The sequence below is a fragment of the Lathamus discolor genome, chromosome Z (genome assembly GCF_037157495.1).
Source record: "Lathamus discolor isolate bLatDis1 chromosome Z, bLatDis1.hap1, whole genome shotgun sequence".
NCBI classification, from domain to species: Eukaryota; Metazoa; Chordata; class Aves; order Psittaciformes; family Psittacidae; genus Lathamus; species Lathamus discolor.
In genome coordinates this window covers 95,844,647-95,867,511 of record NC_088909.1, presented here as the reverse complement: position 1 = coordinate 95,867,511, position 22,865 = coordinate 95,844,647, and the positions used below count along the sequence as shown (strand labels likewise).

Genomic DNA, 22,865 nt, shown 5'->3' with positions numbered 1-22,865 from the left:
TTTGAGATCTCCCAGGGTGAAGTATTCGACTGCAATAAAATGCTGATTGCTTTCAGATGAGAACTTCAGAAGTTTTATTTTCTTCTTTTCTTGTAGGGTCACTTTTTAGATTCAGATTTTAAAAGGCAGAAATGTTTGAAAGCATGAAGAAAAGGGAGACTGAAATCAGCACTAAATGTTTCTTAAGCAATTTGTAGAGTTTGGAAAATCACTATTTGAAGTCATAGTGTATTATATGGCTCCTGCGGCTTTGTTAAACAGAGTACTAACATTAAGGCTCTTTGTTATTCAAAATTGTGGAGGAGAGCCAGAAAAGAAATAGATTAAAAATACACAAAGTACATGTGTATCTTGCAAACAGTTCATCACAGAAAACTAACAGAGGGTAATAGAAAAGCCACAACTAGCATGTAAATCTTAGTGACTCTCTTTGCCTTATACGAGACTGCATTAGTGATTGTTGGTGAACAAAAATAAGATCAATATTCCATGTTAATAAAATGTTTAACATGATTATGACATTCACTTATATTCCAGTAGTATTTGAATCCACGAGTACTTCAGCATAATGCAGAAACAGCTGATGAGGCCTGGATGCCTGACTCAAGGAAGAGTGTATAGCTGGGGATCTAGAATTGCTGAAGGGGCAGTGTTTAGCCCTTCAGCCTTTCATGAGTACATGCCTTCCACCTGCAGTTTTCTCTCCTGGCTGAGTTCAGCATCTTCCTTCTTAACAAACTGCAGTAAATCCCTTTGTTTAGCACTTAACCTGTTCACATGCACTCTTTATTGATAGCACCACTCAGCAGACTCAGAGGTCTATGTTCTGGATATTATTCTATATAGCCAAGTATATCCAGATTCCCTGTCTCCGCAAAAGGGCTAAGGAAGTGCAGTTCAGGTCTCCAAAGCTTAGAGCCATCTGACTTCAAAAGCAGGGAGAGAGGAGATCAGTCTATTTTGCTAAATAGTTTTGGGTGCTCCTGAAGAGTTGTGTTTTCTTCTTGTGCTGGAGAAATCTGACCCTTGCTAAACAGAAAGTGAACATAAACAATGATAAATGTTAGCTTTTTGGTGAAACAAAATGAGAGAGTCTTCAGTGAGTAGTCAGGAAGGCAGGAAATGAAGTAGATGTTTTGGAATTTAAGAACAAACTGGGCTTTTTAGATTTGCTGTTGAGTGAAGAGAAGGTTGAAGAACGTGGCCACTGTCTTAGTTTGCAGGTAATGCTTTGTTTGAATGTGAGCCATTTGTGGAACTTGTAAAGCCAGTTCTTTAAAAATGAAGTTCTTTAATAATGCTTAGGATAGCAACTGCAACACTTAATGGCCAAATTAAATTCAAAAGTACAAGTGATGGAGATTAGGTAAATTTGCAGCTATCCCCTAAATCTCCCTCCTTTGTTCTCAAAAACACTGTCCTAAGGTTACACCATTTCTAAAAATGGGGAAGAAATGAGAGCAGTGGAGGTTTTAACTTTGCCGAAGTTACACACTAAGGCACCAGTCAGTCTAAAATAAAATCTTTGTGTGTGAATTTTAAGCCCTATACTTTAAAGCAATAAACTGATCACCCACAGTGTTGATTAGTCATAAGCTTTTTTGATCCCCTAAATTTTGTTTGTATGTTTAACAGTTTGCCAAATCATGTCATATGTTGTGTTTTTCCTTAGAACAGTGACAGTTTTGGCAGCATGCAATTAATAGGTGATTTTCTTAATATTTTCCTAATATTCTCTATTTCCTTTCGGAAAAATGTTTTCTACCTTTTTACAGCCTTAGTTCCTTGAGCTACAGTTTTCATCTTTAGTTAAACAGCTTTGTTTTTCCAGACCCTTTTATATTTAATTTGCATATTTAGAAATGTTTAATCAAAAAGGAGTGGGAGATAGTGAGAGGAAAGGTATTCATATTATTCAAAAGCCAGGCTTTCCACTTTTGTAGAAAATCATCTGGAACTGGCTGATTGTGAGTTAACAATGCCGTCCTCTTATGAAAAGACAGATATGGTAGGATGTATAAAGCTGAAAGAGAGCTACGTGGGGTAATCCTTTTGTATTAGCTTTGATAACATCTCAAATAGACTGCTGTTTCAGACTTGGGCTAACCAGAGGGAGTCCAGAGGAAAGCTGTGGGAATGATCAGCAGTCGAGAAAACTTCCAGTTTGCACTTTATTTCAGCCTGTAGAAGATTTATTGTTCTTATTTCTGTTCTGGATTTCTGTATCTCTTCTACTTCATTAAAGAGCTTCTTCCATGTAGGTGTTATTATCAGTTGCAGCTGAGTGAGCCATTGCATATTTTTCTCAAATGAAAAAGATGTGGCAAGTGGGAGATTTCAAATAACATTTTTAGGTGCTTTCTCTTTTGAGTTTTTTTAGTCTCTGAAGTGTGGACATGAGAACTGGCTACAGTAACCCAGTAATATATTCTCAGTTTATACTTGGTATTTCCCTGTCGATTTATCAAGAAAATTTCTCTTTTAAGTTACTGATATGTCAGCAACAGTTTCAGCTTGTAGAGGTCTGGATTTCCAGCTTCCCAGATCTCAAAATACTTAATATATAAACATTGACTAAACTATTTGTCATAACATTCCTTCACCTCATGCAGATAGTTGTAGCTGGGAATATGACACATTTCACTCATGGAAGACAGCCTGAATTTCTGATACCACAAGAGCTACCTTACATGTCAAGTGAAATTGCTACCTACTCACAAAGCTTGAACTTTTTGTCTGTTTATGTCCTTCACAATGCTGATGGCTCCTTTTAAAACCCAGAGAGGTGTATTAATGCCTATATTTAGCTTTGCACAGCAGTGCAGGCCTCCTGAGCTATCCTGTCCGCAGATAAACTTGTAAGCCTAATGCAGTGGAAAACATAAATTCACCTTTCATCCCCTCTACAAGTGCCAAAACAAATTATCAGTTGTTAGCTTAGTGCTACAAAGAAAATGTTCTGGTTATTGTTATGTCAAAGAGGCAAAGAATGCCAAATCTGTAAGAAAGAAATGTGGTTCAGTGAAGTATTTCAAAAGTGAAGGGCAAGATTTATTGTTGCACTCCAATGTATATGAAGAGAAATGGGGGGGGAGGCTCTGATTTGCAATTAGAATGTGACCTCTTGTCCAGAGTATGAACAAGAGCAACTGGGTCAGGCAAGTGGGAGGATTAAAGGAGGGAAGCAGGTTAAAAGCGTTAGCTGTCTGAATTGATGAAAAAAGTGAAAGTTGATGGAAGGTTGTTTAACTGAAATGAAAAGAAATAAAATACAAGAGAAATACAATAAAGAGAAAATTAGGATTTCCTAGGCCAAATCTTACAAGAGCAAACAACCTGGAAATAGTTTATCACAAATTCCAGAGATCCTCTCATGCTAGTAGCCCAGCTTGATGGAGGGAGGGGGGAACTTCTAAGCAGTCTGTAAGGACTTGTAAGTCCAGGACATGTTTCTGCTTGGAAATAATTCATCCTTCCTCAATGGCCCGTGCAATCATAGGGTGTCCATTTTTTTACCATCTTCACAGCATGCCGTTTATAGCCTTCTCTTTTTTTGCCTGCTGCCAGCAACTTTTCAGTTCTGTACCTAAACATACAGAATCGTGGAATCACAGGATTATTGGGGTTAGAAGGGATCCCTTGACATCATCTCGCCCAGCCCTCCTGATCAGAGTGGGTTTTCATTAATGTAGTTGTCCTGGGCCATGTCCAGCTGGGTGTTGAGTATCTCCAGATGCCAAAACCTCTCTAAGCAGCTGGTTCCACTGTTTATCTCTTCAGTGAGGGTCTTTAATGAAGATACTAAACAGCATTTACCCTTGGGCTGCTTCACTAGTGACTAGCTCTCAGGTGTACTTTGTGCACTAATTGAAACACTGAACCAGGCATTTCAGCTGGTTCTCAGTCCACTGTCCACTTACCTGGTTTGTACTTTGTCAATTTGCTAATGCAGTTTTACACAGTATCAAGAGCTTTTCTGGTATCTTTTCAGCACCGGGCCTTTGCTTAGATGCTCTATTGAAGATCAAAAGATCTTTTCTCATATTTGGGAACCTCTCATCTTCTCCAGTATGTTACTCTTTGGTAGGTTAGCACAGGATGTATTGAGAAGATATAATGGGCATAGATCCCTATCAAGGGAGTGATGAGTTTGAGTCGCTTTGTTCGTGAAACAAACTAGTCCTGGATGTCCTTTCTCTGCGTGTCAGATGGGCCCTGTCTTAACTCGGTGCTGCAGTCCTTTAGCTTGCCATGTGGATTAGAATAATCAAATGTGTTTCTGAGAAAATGTGTCTGAAGAAACCTCACCTGTATAGTTCATTCACATGAATCTATATTCTCCTTTTGCTGAAGTTGCAGTTTTTCCAAGAATCGTTTAAAAGGTGGCTGCTTGCCATTTAAGCATCTAGCTTGCTACCTTGTGTGCCTCTTTTTCACACATAATGAAGTGTCAGAGCCAAGTGCAAATATAACTAACTCTGTTCATGCTTGTGTGGCTTGTTCTAAACGGCAGTAGTGCAGATAAACAGTGTCACTGCGTGCAGTTTGTGCTATCACCACTTGCTACCAAGAGTGGAACAAAATATTCTGATTACAGTCAGGTAGTCAGAAGTTACGACATACCCTTTTTGTTGCCCATAAAGTAGCTAAGAGATCTTTTATTCTGTTAAGCAAGATTTCAGAATATTTTGGAAAGACTACTGGAATAGTTTTCTCTGTTGCATTGTAGTAAGATTCTGATTTTGTCACATGATCATTTCCACTGGTTTTGAAACAGGAATTTGTCAGTAGTCCTTGGTAGCAAACTTGAGTCAGCAGCTGCCTTAAACTTCACGGCTTTGTTTCAGTCTAAGCTGTCCCTGTATTTTTGGAGAAGAGATTTGTGGCTCACTGGCCAATTACTCTCTCTGAAATGAAGAGTTCTTTTGAAAATCATCTCTTAAATTGACATAAGACTCCTTGCAGAATATAGGTGAATGGGGCACACAATCTGTTAGATTCTCACACTGATGTGAGCAGGCCCTTTCTGAAAAGTGGGATATTAGAACTTGGCTGTGCATATTATGGGGTAGACTAGATAAAGATTTACTGTGTTTGGACCTGTCTAATCCTAATTTCATGATGTGAACCAGGAGAGAAGAACCCTGCTTACAATTTTCACTTGAGCTAGCCACACAGAGTGATTTAATTTATAATATCACATATTATTATTGTTTTTGCATGGAAAATGCCTTCTATTATTTTCAACTGTTTATTTTCTATTTTTTTCAATGTTTATTTTCTCTGTATTCAGTTCAAGGATTTTATCTTTTGATAGTTGTACAGGGTATTCTGTTATTTTTTAAATTAAATGCAGAGGTGACGCTTAGCCTTTTACACATTGCACTGAAGAAGGATTGCTGAGAAGTATCATGAAATTTTCACTCACAGTCACATTTTGTTTTCAGTTCTTTGTTGTTTAAGGATCTAGCCATACATTAACATGAAACACGTAAAAGGAAGAAAAATCTTCTGGTAAAAATCAAGAATCGTACTGCTCCTTTTTAAGCTAGTGCTTGTACTTTCATCAAGGAAAACTCTCTTTTTAAATATCACTTCCTCCTTGTTAAGGCTGGGGCACTATGGCCCTAGGCATTCAGTCTGAATATATGCAGCATTTCTTTAGATGTTACTTGTGGGGTTTTTGCAGACTGTTTTCTTTTCCTGGTTATTTAAAGAGCCAGGTACTGTGAAATCCGGTCATTTTTTCATAGTCCCACCCACTAGGAACCAAATTATTATGAGTTACTCAATTAATGTGGGCACCATGGCTGACTTTTCAAAATGCTTTAAAAAGATGACTTGCATCCTTGAGAAGAAGTGACCTTCCATGTTGAATTAATGTTATTTTTATTTAAATACAGAAGTACTACTAATTCAAAACTGTTTTAGATGCTGCTGCTGTGCCAAATATCATGGGGAGTGATAATGTGCCTGGGAATTCTGAACATAACAAATTATGTACTTGTTTTTTTTTAACAGCTTGCCATCTTCCTGGGACTTACACACTATCGTTTTAGAGAAAAAGGAAATGTTGCTATTTTCAAATCACCATTTTTTAAGTTACTACATTGTAATTTATTGTCTAAAGTATTAATAGTGAGATACTACTCGCACACGCCCTCTTCTTGGTGACTCAGAGTTTGCTTCCAGTTCAGCCCATTTCCACTGTGGATGTGCCTTGAAAATGAGTCTTGATCAGTCACCCCCACTTCTCTTTGCCGTTTAAATCTGCCTTTGTGCATTTCAGTGTCAAGGTTAACATGGGATCCCACAGTTTGGCAAGCCCCTGGTGGCATGAGGCGTTTCAGGCAGCCACTGCCCTTTGAGTGAGAAGCCCAGGTGCTCCTACAGGCTGCCCAGCTGGTGGCCTTTCCCGAGGTGCCCTTTCCTGGGGGACAGCAGTGCCAGGATGCCTGATTAGATTTTGTTATGTCGCCTTCCTGCTGCCTGTGACCTTTGCCGATCTCTTTTATCTGTTTTCCCTGACTTTGTGTAGGTGCTGGGATGGCTGGAGAAGGTCGCAGTCCGCAGCTGAGCTGAGGGAGGCGTGAAGCATCACACATCCCCTGCTGACACTTGAGGTAGTGTGATAACCTTTATCTTACCTGCAAGTGACTTTAGGGTGAAAATCAGCTAAGTAGAGTGATCAATAGTGTCCTGCGGTGCTCTGCAGATAATCCTCACAGATCTGTGATCCATTAAGGTGGTAACAATAATATGCAGTATACAGAATTCTGGCTGGGATCCAGTAGTTGTATTTTAGTACTCCAGACAACAAAGATATTTGAATTAAGGCTGTCACATTCAATCCGAATATAAATTGATGACTTCAAGCCCATTTCTACCAATCTCTGGTAGCATTTGAGAAAAAGGACTTGGTAAGTCTTAGAAGTGCTTCAAAGCCGTTTTTTCTTGTCGGAGAAAAAATATACTGTATTTTAGTGAGGTATTTTTCATTTATGTTATTTGATGTATTATTTGCCTGACTATCAAAATACACAATGCTCAAACAAATGGAGAAAAAAAAAATAATTTGTTTTTCCAGGGAGTGAGAATGTTAAAATGCATATCAGAGCATTGTCGATAACAAATCCTGGTTTAAATGACACTTAAATGCTACCTAGTTTAAATGTATGTAATGTTTGAATGTAATGTATATCTGGAGTGTATTACTGAAAGCTTAATCAGATTACAGGAGGGTAAACTTGAATCAAACATTACACAGAAATACACTGTGGTGTAAGGGATTCAGACCTGTGCTTGCTCATGCCGTGGAACTGGAAAGCTGTTATATGGTGTTAAATGGCTGCATGAGACTTTACAGCTGCTATCTGTGTACTATAGCAGTTTTATGAGACTTAGCTGGCTGTTCCTGTCTAAGTGTACACAAATGTAATGCTATTAAATAGAACTGAAATTGTGGAGGTGTTTTGCTTTGGTTACGATACAAAAGGTAAATCTTGCCACCCAGGTTTTTAATGTTTTTGAAACCAGATGGTGGAATTCTAAGTGCATTCATTGCACCATGGTTCTCTGCTTGGGAGATTTGTCTAATGATATACTAATTTCGCTAAGAAAATAAGAAGGTAAGAATAGTGAAAAATTACTTGTAAAAATGCTTGTAAAGTAAGATAAGCATAACTTAAGAGTCATTATGGACTTCCTCAATCAAAGCTGTCTTTGTTGTGGTTACCGGGCTTTCTCATGCAGAGTTAAACACACCAGAAAAAGAGTTTATGAATGACTTCTCTGATTTTACAGCTGAAGCATGGCAACACAACCATACAGAAAGCTGTTTCTGTGGCCTGTTTTCCTGGCTTTCCAGACCCAGAGAGTCAGTCAATCCTTAGCTAAGCTGTCTGTTCCTGATTCCTCTGCAAGCAGCAGTGCAAGCAACATGCCCAGTGGTGGGAGCGCACAGCTTGGACATGGGGGGTCTGGCCTTGCTTCTGTGCTCCACCATGGGCTCACTCAGGGGTTCTACCACCCTCTGTAAACTCCCTGTATTTCAGCTTCCTGTTGGTGAATGAAGGCTAATAATTCTAAACTACCAGGAAGGACCAAAGCATCCCGAGCCTTAGGAAATGCTGTTACTTATGCAGCATCTGTTCTATTTGATGTGATACTGACACTGTGTTACCTGGGGAGAGCTCAAAACTTTTGCATTCAAGTGTGACCCTTTTTTTATTCTTTGTAGTGTATGAGTCCATTTGCCTGTTATCAAGTCTGATTGCTGGTGATAATCATTATCAGCAGTTGAACTTGCAGTTAATAATTATTATTGAGAAAAACTTGTATGCAATAAGTGAACTAAAAATCAGGACAAATTTATGTATCAGAGCAATTCAAAACTCAAACCTCTGCTGTGATACTACATAGTCTTAGTAATGTTGGGAAAATTACAATCTATGCAGAAGTGGTTTATCTAACGCTGCCATAAACTTTGTAGTAGAACATCAGAGCAGTCAGTCCCATCAATGCTTCTTGTGAACATTTTTGCTTATACAGGATTCAAGTATGGTTGGTAAGTGTTATTTATATTTTAGGAGCAGATGATATCATTGTTAGTGACTTCTTACAGAAAAAAAAAGAAAGAAGATTTTTTTATGTGGTAAGGTTTTCTAAAACCAGAACCCTTTAGATCTCCAAAAATAAAGTTCCCTGTGATACTATAGAATCATAGAATTCTATTGTACTAATAGTATTCATCATAATGTAATATTAAAGTTATTCAGTGTAAGAACCATAAAAAAAGGAGCCATCATACTCTTTCCCTTCTGCGTCGACAGTTTCCACACATTCTCGTGCATGTGAGACTAGAAAGACTGCAGTTTAGTCTACAGGGCCCAGTGTTGAGTGGGATGGTTACTGATGCACTGATTAAACTGGAGAGAGTCAGTTGTTAAGACGTTTGCTGACAGGCCCCTGTGCAAGCAGCCTTGCTCCCTATTTCAGTATAAAACTGGGTACTGAGGCAAGACTGTTGGTCAGGCTTCGGAGGAATTGGGTATCATGCTTAGATCAGCAGAGCCTTCAGCAGGATATTACAAAACTCTCTGTGGCTACAGTCCTCCCCTTTAGTCTGCTTGTCTTTATTGCACTGTGTGTCTAATGTAAGCCTTTGATCTCGCTTGGTGTGGGATTTTTTTTTGAGGATAGCCCTCACAAAATGGGTTTGAGTCTAAGAAATACTTGTGGTAGTGATGTGAATTTTGTCTGTAAACATCTATTTCGCCACAGTCCTGTGTAAAAAAAAAAAAAAAAAAAAAAAAAAAAAGGCTGCTTTCATAAAAGACAGCTGAATCTGCTCCAAAATTGCACTTTTTTAATCAGATAGTTGTAATGTGTTGGAGTTCCTGTAGAGGATGGAGTTTTAGCATCAATGGTGGTAGACATGCTTACAGCCAGCCAGCCTTGCACTGTGCAGCTCTGTCATTTGTAGCGCCTATTGCAATGTGTCCCGTTTTGAGTTGATCAATGCAGAGTTTATGTATTTTATCTATGATGTCTGAAGGCAAAGTTGCAGTGCAGAACTGTGATTGTTTTAGTCTCTGACATTTTAGGATTGGTAAATGTGGAGGAAGAGGTTTACATCCAAACTGTTAGGTTTTAAATTTTTCTTTTTTTAATCCATTGTAGCCGTATTTTGTGATGCTAAGATGGCTGGCAATAAATCCACTCTGTAATGTTCTGTGGTAGGTATGACATTGGAAAGGGATGCAGTCCATGCCTTACGCTACCGCTCACCTGTGGTATAAATGCAGGCAAGCCACTCCTCTTCCTAGAATCATAGAATCGTTAGGGCTGGAAAGGACCTCAAGATCATTTAGTTCCAACCCCCCTGCCATGGGCAGGGACACCTCACACTAAACCATCCCACACAAGGCTTCATCCAGCCTGGCCTTGAACACTGCCAGGGATGGAGCACTCACAACCCCACTGAGCCACCCATTCCAGTGCCTCACCACCCTAACAGGAAAGAACTTCTTCCTTATATCCAATTTAAACTTCCCCTGTTTAAGTTTTAACCCGTTACCCCTTGTCCTGTCACTACAGTCCCTCATGAAGAGTCCCTCCCCAGCATCCCTGTAGGCCCCCTTCAGGTACTGGAAGGCTGCTATGAGGTCTCCACACAGCCTTCTCTTCTCCAGGCTGAACAGCCCCAACTTCCTCAGCCTGTCTTCATACGGGAGGTGCTCCAGTCCCCTGATCATCCTCGTGGCCCTCCTCTGGACTTGTTCCAGCAGTTCCATGTCCTTTTTATGTTGAGGACACCAGAACTGCACACAATACTCCAGGTGAGGTCTCACAAGAGCAGAGTAGAGGGGCAGGATCACCTCCTTCGACCTGCTGGTCACGCTCCTTTTGATGCAGCCCAGGATACGGTTGGCTTTCTGGGCTGCGAGCGCACACTGAAGCCGGCTCATGTTCATTTTCTCATCGACCAGCACCCCCAAGTCCTTCTCTGCAGGGCTCCTCTGAATCTCTTCTTTGCCCAGTCCGTAGCTGTGCCTGGGATTGCTCCGACCCAGGTGTAGGACCTTGCACTTGTCGTGGTTGAACTTCATAAGGTTGGTATCAGCCCACCTCACGAGCCTGTCAAGGTCCCTCTGGATGGCGTCCCTTCCCTCCAGCATATCAACCGGACCACACAGCTTGGTGTCATCGGCAAACTTGCTGAGGGCACACTCAATCCCACTGTCCGTGTCAGTGATGAAGATGTTAAACAAACACCAATCCCTGAGGGACACCACTCGTTACCGGTCTCCAGCTGGACATCGAGCCATTGACCACAACTCTTTGTGTGCGGCCATCCAGCCAGTTCTTTATCCACTGAGTGGTCCATCCATCAAATTGATATCTCTCCAATTTAGAGAGAAGGATGTGGTGTGGGACAGTGTCAAACACTTTGCACAAGTCCAGGTAGATGACATCAACTGCTTTACCCTTATCCACCAATTCTGTAGCCCCATCATAGAAGGCCACCAAATTGGTCAGGCAGGATTTCCCCTTAGTGAAGCCATGCTGGCTGTCACCAAGCACCTTGTTGTTTTTCATGTGCCTTAGCATGCTTCCCAGGAGAACGTGCTCCAAGATTTTACCAGGCACAGAGGTGAGGCTGACTGTTCTGTAATTCCATGGGTCTTCCATTTTCCCCTTCTTGAAAATGGGGGTTATATTTCCCTTTTTCCAGTCGTTGGGAACTTCACCTGACTGCCATGATTTTTCAAATACGATGGCCAGTGGCTTAGCAACTTTGTTCGCCAGCCTCTTCAGGACCTGCGGATGGATTCCATCAGGTCCCACAGACTTGTGCGCGTTCAGATTTTTAAGATGGTCTCAAACCAGATCCTCTCCCACAGTGGGCCCAAGGTCTTCATTCTCACAGTCCCTGCGTCTGCCTTCTAAGACCTGGGTGGTGCAGTCAGAGCATTTGCCAGTGAAGACCGAGGCAAGAAATCATTCAGAACCTCAGCCTTCTCCAAATCCTGTGTAGCCAGTTCTCCCAAAAGCTTCCTCAGGGGGCCTACTTTGTCCCTAGTCTGTTTTTTGTTTGCTACGTACCTGTAGAATCCCTTCCTGTTATCCTTAACATCCCTGGCTATGTTTAATTCTAACTGGGCCTTAGCCTTCCTAACCTGGTCCCTAGCTTCCCGGACAACATCCCTGTACTCTACCCAGGCCGCCTGTCCTTTCTTCCTTTTTATATAAGCCTCTTTTTTCCTTTGAATTTTTCTCAGCAGCTCCTTATCCATCCAAGGAGGTCTCCTGGCCCTTCTGCCACACTTCCTTCTAGCTGGCATGCAACCTGAGCTTGTAGCAGGTGATCCTTGAATATCAAACAAGAGTCTTGGGCCCCCCTGCCCTCCAGGGCTATATCCCATGGAACCTTACTAAGCAGGCTCCTGAAGAGGCCAAAGTCTGCTCTTTTGAAGTCCAGGGCAGTGAGCTTGCTGCACGCTCTTCTCACTGTCCTGGGGATCTCAAATTCGACCATCTCGTGATCGCTGCATCCAAGGCTGCCCTGGAGTACCACATTCTCAACAAGCCCTTCCCTGTTGGTGAGCACAAGGTCAAGCATGGCACCTCTCCTTGTCGGCTCCTCTATTACTTGCAGAAGGAAGTTGTCTTCCACACAATCGAGGAGCCTCCTGGATTGCTTGTGCCGTGCAGTGCAGGGCCTGCGAGCGTGAGGCTTTTCCTATCTGTCTGTAGAGTGCTTCATCCACAGGTTCTCCTTGATCAGGCGGCCTGTAACAGATCCCCACAGTAATGTCTCCCACGGCTGTTTTCCCTTTAACCCTGACACACAAACTCTCTGTAAACTGCTCACCTGTCCCCAGACAGAGTTCCATACTCTCCAGCCTATCCCTAACATAAAGGGCAACTCCCCCTCCCCGCCTGCCAGGCCTGTCCTTTCTAAAGAGCCTGTAACCTTCCATTCCAACACTCCAGTCATAGGAGCCATCCCACCATGTTTCTGTGATGCCTATTGTATCATACCCCCGTAGATGTGCACGCATCTCTAATTCCTCTTGTTTGTTCCTCATGCTACGGGCGTTTGTATGGAGGCCCTAGTGTTTCCATTTTCCCATCTGCAAAATGGATGATGCCACTGACCCCACTGCACATTGTTTGAGGGTTTGCTGATGGAAAATATTGTCTGACAGCATGTCGTGGTTTAAACCCAACCACAAACCTCGTTCACTCCCTCCCTACCCCCTTCTTGCCCTCCCCCTGCTCCTGGAGGGACGGGAGAGGAGAATCGAAAAGAATGCAACTCCCACGGGTTGAGATAAGAACAGCCCAGTAACTAAGGTATCACACAAATCACTACTGCTACCACCAATAGTAATAATAATAAAAGAAGTAACAAGAGGAGAAAATACAACACCTCAACACCAGCCGACCACTAACTCGCCCCACTCCCCCCAGCCAAGCACCGACCAATACCTCGTCCAACCCTGCAGTCAACTATCCCTTCCGGGGTAACTCTCTGTTACCTCCCTGGGCATGACGTGCTGTGGTATGGAATACCTCTTTGGCTAGTTTGGGTCAGGTGTGCTGTCTCTGCTTCCTCCCAGCCTCCCCTCGTCCCCAGCAGAGCATGAGACTCACAAAGTCCTTGGCCAGAATAAACATTTGAGCAACAACTAAAAACATAGGTGTTATCGGCACTGTTCCCAGGCCAAAAAATGAAAACATAGCACTGCACTAGCTACTAAGAAGGAGAAAAATAACTGCTACTGCTGAACCCAGGACACAGCATTAAGAAACCTCTTTAGAAATAGTTTTGGCAAATTACCTTTAAAATTAATATGGCTGTTTCTATTGCTTGTTTTGCAGACACTTCTTAATTTCTTGATGGATGAGGTTTCCTTAGAGCAGATGTTGCGCACTGAGACTAAGCTTTTTCAGGTTTCAGCCTGAATTTCTAATTGCAATTTGGTATCTCCCTTATTCCAGAAGATAGCTTTCCTGGCAGTGCTATGCCAGCTGCAGGCATCCACTTGGAAGGTTATACTGGGCAATTTTCATCTTCACTAAACTAGTAACTGTTAAATGGGTCACTAAATCTAGCAATTACTAGGCATGGCTGGTCAGTTGATTCTCCTTAAAAGTCAGGCTGGCTTGGTTGCCCACTGTGATCTTACCATACTTCTTCCTCATCAGATCTTATCTTCTACATGGCACTCACCTGCCTCATGGGGTGAAATCAAGATAAGAAATAGTAAGCTAAATGCCAGTTAAGTTACATCTTCAACTTTCAGCAAAAAAATATGCATGTGTTTATGTTCTGTGTGTGCAAGCTCCTGCACACAAACCAAACCCCACTGCTGTTTCTTCCTTGTGAAGAATTGTTTCAGGACCTGTGATAAATGGCTGAAATAATGCCATGATATGATATAAAATGTAATCTGGGGGAAAAGTTGCTTGAAAGCATTAAAAAATAAAGCAGCATAACCAGTATATTTGTTACATTGACTTTGAATAAATTCATTTAGTGATATGAGCTGATTTGTCTCCCTGTACCTTGAAAAGTCTCCAATTAAAACAACAATTTAACAGTACCTCTGCTGTGGCTCTTGACTTAAAGGTGTCAACAGCTGTATCATAAAAATGTGTATCAAAAGTGATTGGTTCAATATAAAGGTTCTAGAGATCCTGTTTGGAAGATACCTAAAAATGCTGATGTTTTTTAAAGTCACACTTTGTTAAGTGTGGACATTGTCTACTTTTGTATGTGAAGTGCTTCATCAAAATATACTTTAAACTTAAAAGTTGGGTGTTTCGATTTCCATATCTTACCAAGTGGAGACAGAAGTTAACTGCCTTCTTAAGATTTTCTGAAAAGTTTGAAGAGAGATCAGCTTTTCTTCACAAATTATGCCTTACCTCATGAAAACTTGTTTTGGTAATGCTGCATTTAAAAATACTGAATAATTTGCTACTGGTCTCATTTAGTATCTCTTTCAACTTAGCGCTGATTTACATTAATAAAGATCTACCTCAAAATCTTTGTCTATGGCTATATAAAGTGGTTTGCAGTTGCTGAATGCAGTACAGTACTTTTTGGTGGGTGTCCACAGATTTTATATTCAGATTTGTACAGACTTAAAGCATCAAATCAGCAGAGAAACAGCACCAGGTATGATCGTTCAGAGGGCACAGAAAAAGCAATTGCAATCTCATTGTTTCTCATTAACAGAGACCTCCTTAGGAAGAGATACTCTGTTGCAATTATTTTGAAAAATGGTTTTAGTGAGTAGACATGCTACTCTGTATTGATTGGAATGAAATTTAAAATTAGCGTCAATCTGTAAATTACAGATGAAAATTAAATCAGTATAGTTCGCCCAAGGAAGCTGTGAATGCTCCATCCCTGGTGGTGTTCAAGGCCAGGTTGGGCAGAGCCTTGGGTAACGTGGTTTATTTAGTGTGAGGCGTCCCTGCCCATGGCAGGGGGGTTGGAACTTGATGATCTTAACGTCCTTTCCCACCCTGACTATTCTATGATTCTATATTTTAAACTGATGTGAGCTTCAGGACATGCAAAATTGCACCAGTTTAAAATGTACTGTTTACTGTTATATCGTCTGTCTAGCTGATTGATCTTTGTGTGCTGACCAAGTGACATTAAATACGTGAGTACTTTGAGTCATGAGTGGCTGTCCAGAAATTCTGCACAAGTCCTTTGTGTGTCATTTACAAGCTTTCACTTAATCCACTATTTAAGTTAATGACTTCATACATGCCATACAGGCTTTGTTACATAGTCTTTAGTCTGATTAGGAGCGCATGAATAATTTAGCATGCAGTTAAACCATGTAATTAATTTGGCTCATGGTATTGTACCATTAAGTGCTTCTGTTAGTCTAAGGTAAAATACCTGAGTCTTGAACTTAAATTTACAGCTTCTTGAAGATGTTTTTCCTTGAATATTTATATATATATATATAAAATATTGCTTAAAATTAAAACCCTGCTTCCCCCTGATTTCCTGAAATTGCTCTTTGAGGTCTGAAAAGCAGGTTTGGCTTCAAGGTGAAGAAAAAATGGAGGATACTTTGTTCAAAACACTGGTCTATAACCAAATGCTGTTTCAAAATGACAAAGCTCCTGCTGAACTCCTGTAAAACAGGGTCTGGTTGTAGCCCAGCATTTTGAACAAGTTAGCAATTTCAGGGAATCAACGGGTGCAGATCTTTCATGTTACGGAAAAGCTCCAAGAGATCAGATGCAGATTTATGGTGTGTGCAGGAATGTAACTGACTATATTTGCCTAAGTTACTAGGTAGTATGCTTTTTTTAATTTGAGTGATGCACAGGTACTAGCATACAGGAGAAGGCTTGAAAAGAAAATGCCAGTTATAACAGTGGCTGTGCGGCAGCACATAGAAGGCGGCTATGTAATACAAAGCATGCAAAAAATCGTGTTTGTTTTCCATCGTGTTCTAGCATTACTCCTGGTAATGTCACATAGGTGGCTTTCCACCACAATTTCTGTGCTTCATTTCTTCATAGTTTCCACAAGGTGCTAAGGACCCTGGCTGTGCTAGGGGAATTACTTGGCCGTGTCCTCATGTTAAATATTTAACCTTGCCTGCTTAAAAGTGAATGTCTTTAACTGCTTTGCTAGTTTGGTCTTACACTGCTGAGTCCTGATAGGATTTAAACTTTAATGCTAGAAAGACACTGAAGAGTTTTTTGGTTTTGGTCTTTTGGGTTGTGAGGCTTGTGGGTTTTTTGGTGGTGGTGCTGGTTTTGTTGGGGTTTTTTTGGGGGGGTTGATGGTTTGGGGTTTGTTGGGTTTTTTTTACACTGGCACAGAAATGTTTTACGGCACTGGAAATATTTAATTATAAAGTGTGAATACATGTGTCAGTGAAATCTTTGAGTAAGAACACATTTTTAGTACAGATTACAATGGAGTAGGTTTTGGTTTTGTTTTCCTTTTTTGTCATGATACTTGACATTAAGTTAACGTGTTATACTTCTTCAAATTGGAGTATACTTTTGCTTCTATAGAGAAATTCTCTTCTTTGCAATTGATTGTAAAAATAACAAAGAGCTATTTTATTTCTTTTGAATGACTTAGCTAAGTATTAATAATAATAATAAAAAAAAAAGTAGCCTAGGAAAAATTACTACTAAAGTTGAGAGAAGTGTTTGTAGCCTGGAAAAATTACCACTCTCATGAACAGGCCTGCATCCTCTTTCTTAATCATGCAAGTACACGTAGAGCTGAGTGTGAGCTCAGCAGTTCACATCTGCGTGATAGCAGCTGAATGTTGCAGTTTCTTTCAGGTGAGATGCATATATTTTACTGCTTCAATGTGTTTTGGGGGCTGAAAGGCAACAAGTCTCTTCCAATTTAAAAATTATCTGTGCGGAAGACAAAAACTGAAGACAATGACTTCCATCCTCTTTTAGCAATTAATTTTCTTCTCATGGAGATAATCATCTAGTCCTACAGCTAAAGTCCTCCTTCTGTTTACCTAGTCCCTTTTGTTACTGCTGTCAAAGCATAACAGATTTTATTGTAAATAAAGTATTGATATGCCATATGCCACAACCATCCTTGGACTTTATAGCACAGTTCTGGAGTATTACTTTGTAGCTGGTTTAACCTAGAACAGCTTTTTGTACAACCCCAGAGCAATAACCAAACTCAGGATTCGTTGTCGGGCTCCTTAACTACATCCAAGAACTTATAACTGTTTTGCCTGTTACAGGTTTAAGTGCAGTTTAAAACAGAGTACATAGCTGACACATCTATCTGTGGGGAAAAAGAAATCAGCTCTGGTAAAAGCACTGAATGTGTCTGTTACAGTGGGGATACAAATAAATTTGGTGTTAAAACGAAGCTTTCATATAGTCTCTATTCCAAAATTAAAAGGTTGTTCAGGTGAAAAGCAACCAAGTTTTCTAAATCCAAAGTGAGCAATTATTGTATTAGATTCAATTTTAACAATTGAAACTATTGTAAATTATTTAGCTTAAATAGAGCTTTAATTAATAAAATTGCCTTTTCTATAGTTTTAGTTAGTCAGAATGATATACCTTTTAATAAACTTGAAATTTGTGTCAAACCATGCATAATAAATACAGCTTTATGCGAGCATCCTTCGTTCTGTTCCAGTGATGCTGTCTTCTGTTGCTAAGCTTTGGTTGGTTGCTTGGTGGGTTTTTTTGTTTTTTCTATTTTCCATGAAATGTGCCCGTTAAAAGATCTGGGGTTTTTTAATTTACCACACATCATTTCTTCTTCTGTGGTATTATTCCTTGTTCTTTTCCTATCGCAACTAACCTCATGCACTAGATGAATGGTGTGTTATTCGTGCCAACCAAGACAATTTATTATTTCTCTTTCTTAACAGGGCTGAGTGTATAGCACTGACAAGAGTTCTATAAAAACAGGCATTCATCCAACTGCCACTGATGATTCAATCAAGCTGTAATATCAGCAAGCAGGGGAAGAAGTCTTTAGGTCCGTGGTGGTTTTAGATTGTGTTGATTGGAAGGGCTGTAACTCATTTCATCTGCAGAATGACTCTGTCCTGTTGACATTCAGGGAGGTGAGGGTAAGCAGGCAAAATTACTGCAGCTATGTATGATTAGTCAAACCGGTGTGCATGTTTTTATGCAAGCACAGAAAAAAGATTTCCTCATAGTGTCACTAATCATGCTGTGAGATAGCTGATAAGGAATATCCATGCTGAAAAATAAAGGCCTTTCACCCAGAAAAGTTCGGCCAGGGTATGTATGTATCTGTGTCTGTAATCTGTAGATACATAAACAAGATTCAGGACAGATCTGGAGAGCATGCAGTTAAATTCCCTTCTCAGAACTTGTTCTTACTTGGTAGTGGATGTATGTATTGATATGTATTTACCTGCATTGCAGTCTCTTGTGTTCTTGTCTGTGATCTGATGGAATGACGAAATGTAGCAATGTACAGAAAAGCTCCTCAGATTAATGCTTCACTCATTAATTTTGAGGTTTGGTTTGCAGGAGGGAGGCCACTTTTGGTTCCAGACTAGCTGCATTTGTTCTGCTTTGGCAAGCAGTGCTAAACTGGGGGTGGTTAGAGGGGAAAAAGTCTCTTGTATTTGGAGTACAGTGACGTAATAGAGATGGCAAAAGCAGAAGTCCCTTCACAGGCTCAGTTTAACAAGGTGTAATGTCCTTGTCCTTTCTTTAGGTCCTTTCAGGTTAAGGAGCTATTTAAATGTCAAGATCTCACTTCAAACAACAGTTTTGTTTATAAGCAAAACTTCTGATGGTTTACTTTGAGTGTTAACATTGTTACCTGACCAGAGTAGATGCGAACTGTTCAGTATGCTGTGACTAAACTATTTCTTTTTTCAGGGTTTTCTTAGCCCGATTTCCCCTATTTATGCTGACTGCTTTCATGTCCCACTGGAGAGATGTCTTGTTTAAAATCACTTGTGATTGGCCTTACTCCAGCATCGCTATAGAAAAGGGCCAAGAATTTTTTTTATCCTTTTTATAACTCCTGGCTCCCTTTCTGTTCTGAAGCAATTAGCCTGAGCTGACCCCTAGCCAAATGTTCCTGTGGTCAAGTTTCAGCTGGCTTGAGGACAGTCAGCTGCTGTATTTTTTTTTTTTCCCCTGGTTTTAGCTCTCTTCATCCTGACAAACTGCTGGAGTTGGTAAGATACAGAACATTATTCCTTAGAATAGTGTATTTCAGACACTGATTTTTTTTCCTGGTAAATAACTTCATTAGGACTTCATTAGTGACATGTGTCTTTCATTCACTTACAGGAATAGTGTTGGAAGGTAAATATGACTAGATTGTAGAAGGTCAGTTTTGTCCTAGAGCTGATAGAAAAGCTGTTTTTTGCTAAATTAACAGTGCAGCTTCTGAACAATACTGTTCTTGTTGGCAGCAAGCTTGCAAGCACCCTAGAGGAACAGCAGTGGGTAGCGACAAGACAGATTTGTGAGAACTGTGCAAGGCAGTAGTTGGCTGGTGGTGAGGCATATGGCACTTCAGAGAGCTCTTATTTCAGGAGTTCTGTTTTGTACCACCAGAAGCGGTATATGCTGGGGCAGCTCCTGCTTTGTGCTAGGTTTTCTTCCATGGTGGAGCTGTGGCTGTGTAGCTCTCCCTTGGCCTCCAGTACCTCCAGATGCATAAATTATAACCCCAGCCCAGCAATGCGTTTGGTGCAGAGCAGTCACAAAGTCCTTTGTGCCTCACAGCCCTATAGAGTGAGAAAGACCTTGCATATGAGTGCTACCCTAGGGCCTGTGGGTTTGAGCTCAAGGAGACTAGCTCAACTTGCCCTTTCCAGAGGCTGTTGTACAAAGGGTGAAGTGTGGCCCATCCATATTTTCGAAGGAGAGCAGTTGCCATTTTTGAGCTCAGTCCTGTCCCTGTTGGCAGGTTCAAAGTACACTGGTTGGATTTTTCTCACACATGCAACTTGTCTGGATGGATAACTCAGTGGAGGGTGCCATGTGGATTTAGGCTGAGCAAAGACACTGTTTCTTTGCCTTGCTAAGGTAGTGCGTTTGTGAGAATCCACAGAAGTATAATTTGTTTCTATACCACACTTTGCTAGTAAAAAGACCAGGAATTAAACAGCAACTTCAATCATCTTTGAGGTCTAGGAACACGAACTAATCCTGTGCCCTGTTTCAGAGACTTAGGTTTTTTAATCGAAGTCTGGCTTAGCAGGGACTTGTGCAATAATTACAGAATCCCTCTTAAACAAGTCATAGCAGCAGCTGGTGGGGTGCTGTGTCTTCCCCACCAACCTGGCTGCTCACTCTCATGCCTGTGCTGCTCCTGATGTGCATCTTTGTGGATTCCTGATAAAGCTGGTCAGCAAACAGATTTGTTACAATAAATGTTTACAGATTAATTTTAGCTGGACCAATTTCGTGAGAGTTCAGTGTGTGCAGGCATGTAAACAAGTCTGCCAGTGCAAGGGGAAGAGCAGTACTGGAATGAGATTGTTTTATCTGCAGCAGCAGGACCTTTTCGGAGTTCAAACAGGATTTTTGACCACTGGGATGTATTTCCAGGCTCTTGGGTTGGTGTTCCAGCTGTCAAACCACTCTTCCTGGGAGGAAGCCAAGATGACTGTTAGTCACAGACGGAGGGCATAACCATGCTGTGACAGCTGCACATGGGGGCTCATCCTGGTCCCAACACAGAATTGCTTGGTGCTGTAATGAAAAAGGAGGCAATGTTCACAGATGTGCTTTGAATGATTGACATTCTTTCCTCACAGGAGAACTCCTGTGAAGGTTTGGTCTTTTCTTGTGGCTGTTGTTCGGCAGGAAGAAGTAGGAAAGCTTGGAGAAGAGCAGTAGGAAGATCAGCAGAGGACTTGGAGAACAGGGACATGTGAATATAGACCAGTAGGGAATGCTTGGGTATTGATACAGGGAGGGAGCAGGATGGCTGTTAATAGTGACCTTGTGCTTAGGCCTGTGAAAGAATAAACAAAACTGTAAGGAAAAAGTAGAAGGACTGAAGGAGAGGGGGAGACTGTGTGATGGGTTAGAAATCATGTAAGAGGGGGGGAATTGGCAAATACAGGTGAGCATTTCAGGGATTTATTAATAAGAGACAATAAGAATCTTTTAGACAAGAGTACAGATGGACCAGGAGAAGGATTGAGCTAGCTGAAGGTGCAGCTGATCTCAGGTGAACCTCATGCTGTGCGAGTGTAGCGGCTCTCCGAGAGCATTGTTGGCCTGTGATTGCTTTATTAACTCTTCCCAGCAGCTGCAGCCTTCACTGCTCCTGGGCCTGCTGCTCAGGCTGCCTCTTTCTCACACTGCCCCAGATTCTCTGTAACGTGCCTGCAGCCTCACTGTCTCCCTCTCTTCCTCCCCATCCACTTGAGATTGTCACCTCTGGAGAGACCCATGCACTACTTGGCCAGGGGAGAGCCCTGCGCAAAGCCTGGCAGGTCCCCAGCGCTCCCTCAGCTCTCCTGTCCGTGCAGTGGCCCTGTGCCTGCTCACAGTGGCCGCAGGGTGCAGTGGGAACATCTCCTGGCTTCCCTTTGCAGGTCTCGGTTAGACTCTGCCAGCCTTGAGGAGCTTCAGTAAATGCCTCTTGTGCTGGGCCTGAAACTCAGGAATTGTTGAACAGTTGCAGTAATGAGGATGTCAGAAATACCTTCTCATTTTCCAGTTTTGTACTAAACAGCATGTATGAGAAATCTGGTAACAGCTTTGGTTTTTTTTTTTGGTAGTGTGATTCAATCTGTTCTCTTGGGGTAAGAAAACAAAGGAGGGAATTATCTTTTAAATGCAGTGTTAGCATAGTTTTAAATACTCAGTATGCATGTGTTTTACAGTTTCTGACTAAACTCAAACTTTGCTGATTCTATGAGGAGACTGACTAGGTTTTGATACCCAGATTTGACAGCACCAGTTGTTAATCAGTAGCATCCACTTAAGAGATTGTTACTCGTTTATAGGCTTGGTTGACTGAACACTTGTGATTTAGTCTTCTGTTAGATGGAGAAAGAAAATGTCCAGCTGAAAACACTCCAGTGTAGAAACAAGGTTTGTCATACCAGTGTATTGTCAAATGTGAAAGTGGAGCTATTAGACTCACTCTCTGCTGCCTCACTGAACTGGGGTGTCTGTACCTTAGCAGTTCTGTGCCACGGAACAAGAAACTGCTGCCTGACCTGCTTTAGCGTTTGTGTTCATTTTGGTGTTGTAGCTTTGTTTTTTGAAAGTCTGCAGTGGTCTCTGTGCTCCACTGGCATGGCTGTAAAGTGATCTGTGCCATGTATGTTTTCCCCTACTACATATGGTGACTTGGTGAGCTTTTGGGGGCATGGTATTGCACATGAAATTCTGTGCAGAAGACTGTACTGTCCGCAAGTCCAGTGCTTCTACCATTCCCTGTTGTTATCAGGTGCTAGTGATGATGGCAGGAGCAAAGTAGTGATGAGGTTGTAGACTATGTGTGTGTCATTCAGGTAAATTAGGGAGGAGTGTGGGGAGCCTGTAAGGGCCTGTTGGGTTATGCTTGGGTTGTAAAAGTTTGTATGGATTTGCTCACGTCCATCGGAAGGTGCTGTCCCAGAAGTATCTCAGGTAGAAGCTTCCAGCATGAGACAGCCTCCATGGCAGCCCCCAGAGAGCACCAAGGCCTGTGTTCCAAGTTCTGCAGGGTGCCACTAGGGAGCAGACCAGAGAATTAGCCTGGGTAGCTCTCACTCTTGCAGTACCATAGCTTCTGCTGCCCTCCCCACTCCTGGCATGCTGCCTGCCATGGGCAGTGACTGTAGGTACTAAGCCAGTGTTTTGCTATT

General features: G+C 41.5%; 1 protein-coding gene across 5 annotated transcripts in view; it reads left to right on the top strand.

Annotated features, from left to right (window-relative positions):
- The window catches only part of GHR (growth hormone receptor), a 129,997-nt gene that overhangs the window by 33,373 nt on the left and 73,759 nt on the right, over positions 1-22,865 (top strand). For 4 of the 5 annotated variants that reach the window (XM_065662418.1, XM_065662419.1, XM_065662421.1 and 1 more), the window contains one exon: positions 6,539-6,623. The exons of the other annotated variant lie outside the window; for it this stretch is intronic. The gene's annotated coding sequence lies outside the window, so the exon portion shown is untranslated. The remainder of the gene's footprint in view (positions 1-6,538; positions 6,624-22,865) is intronic. 5 annotated transcript variants of the gene reach the window in all.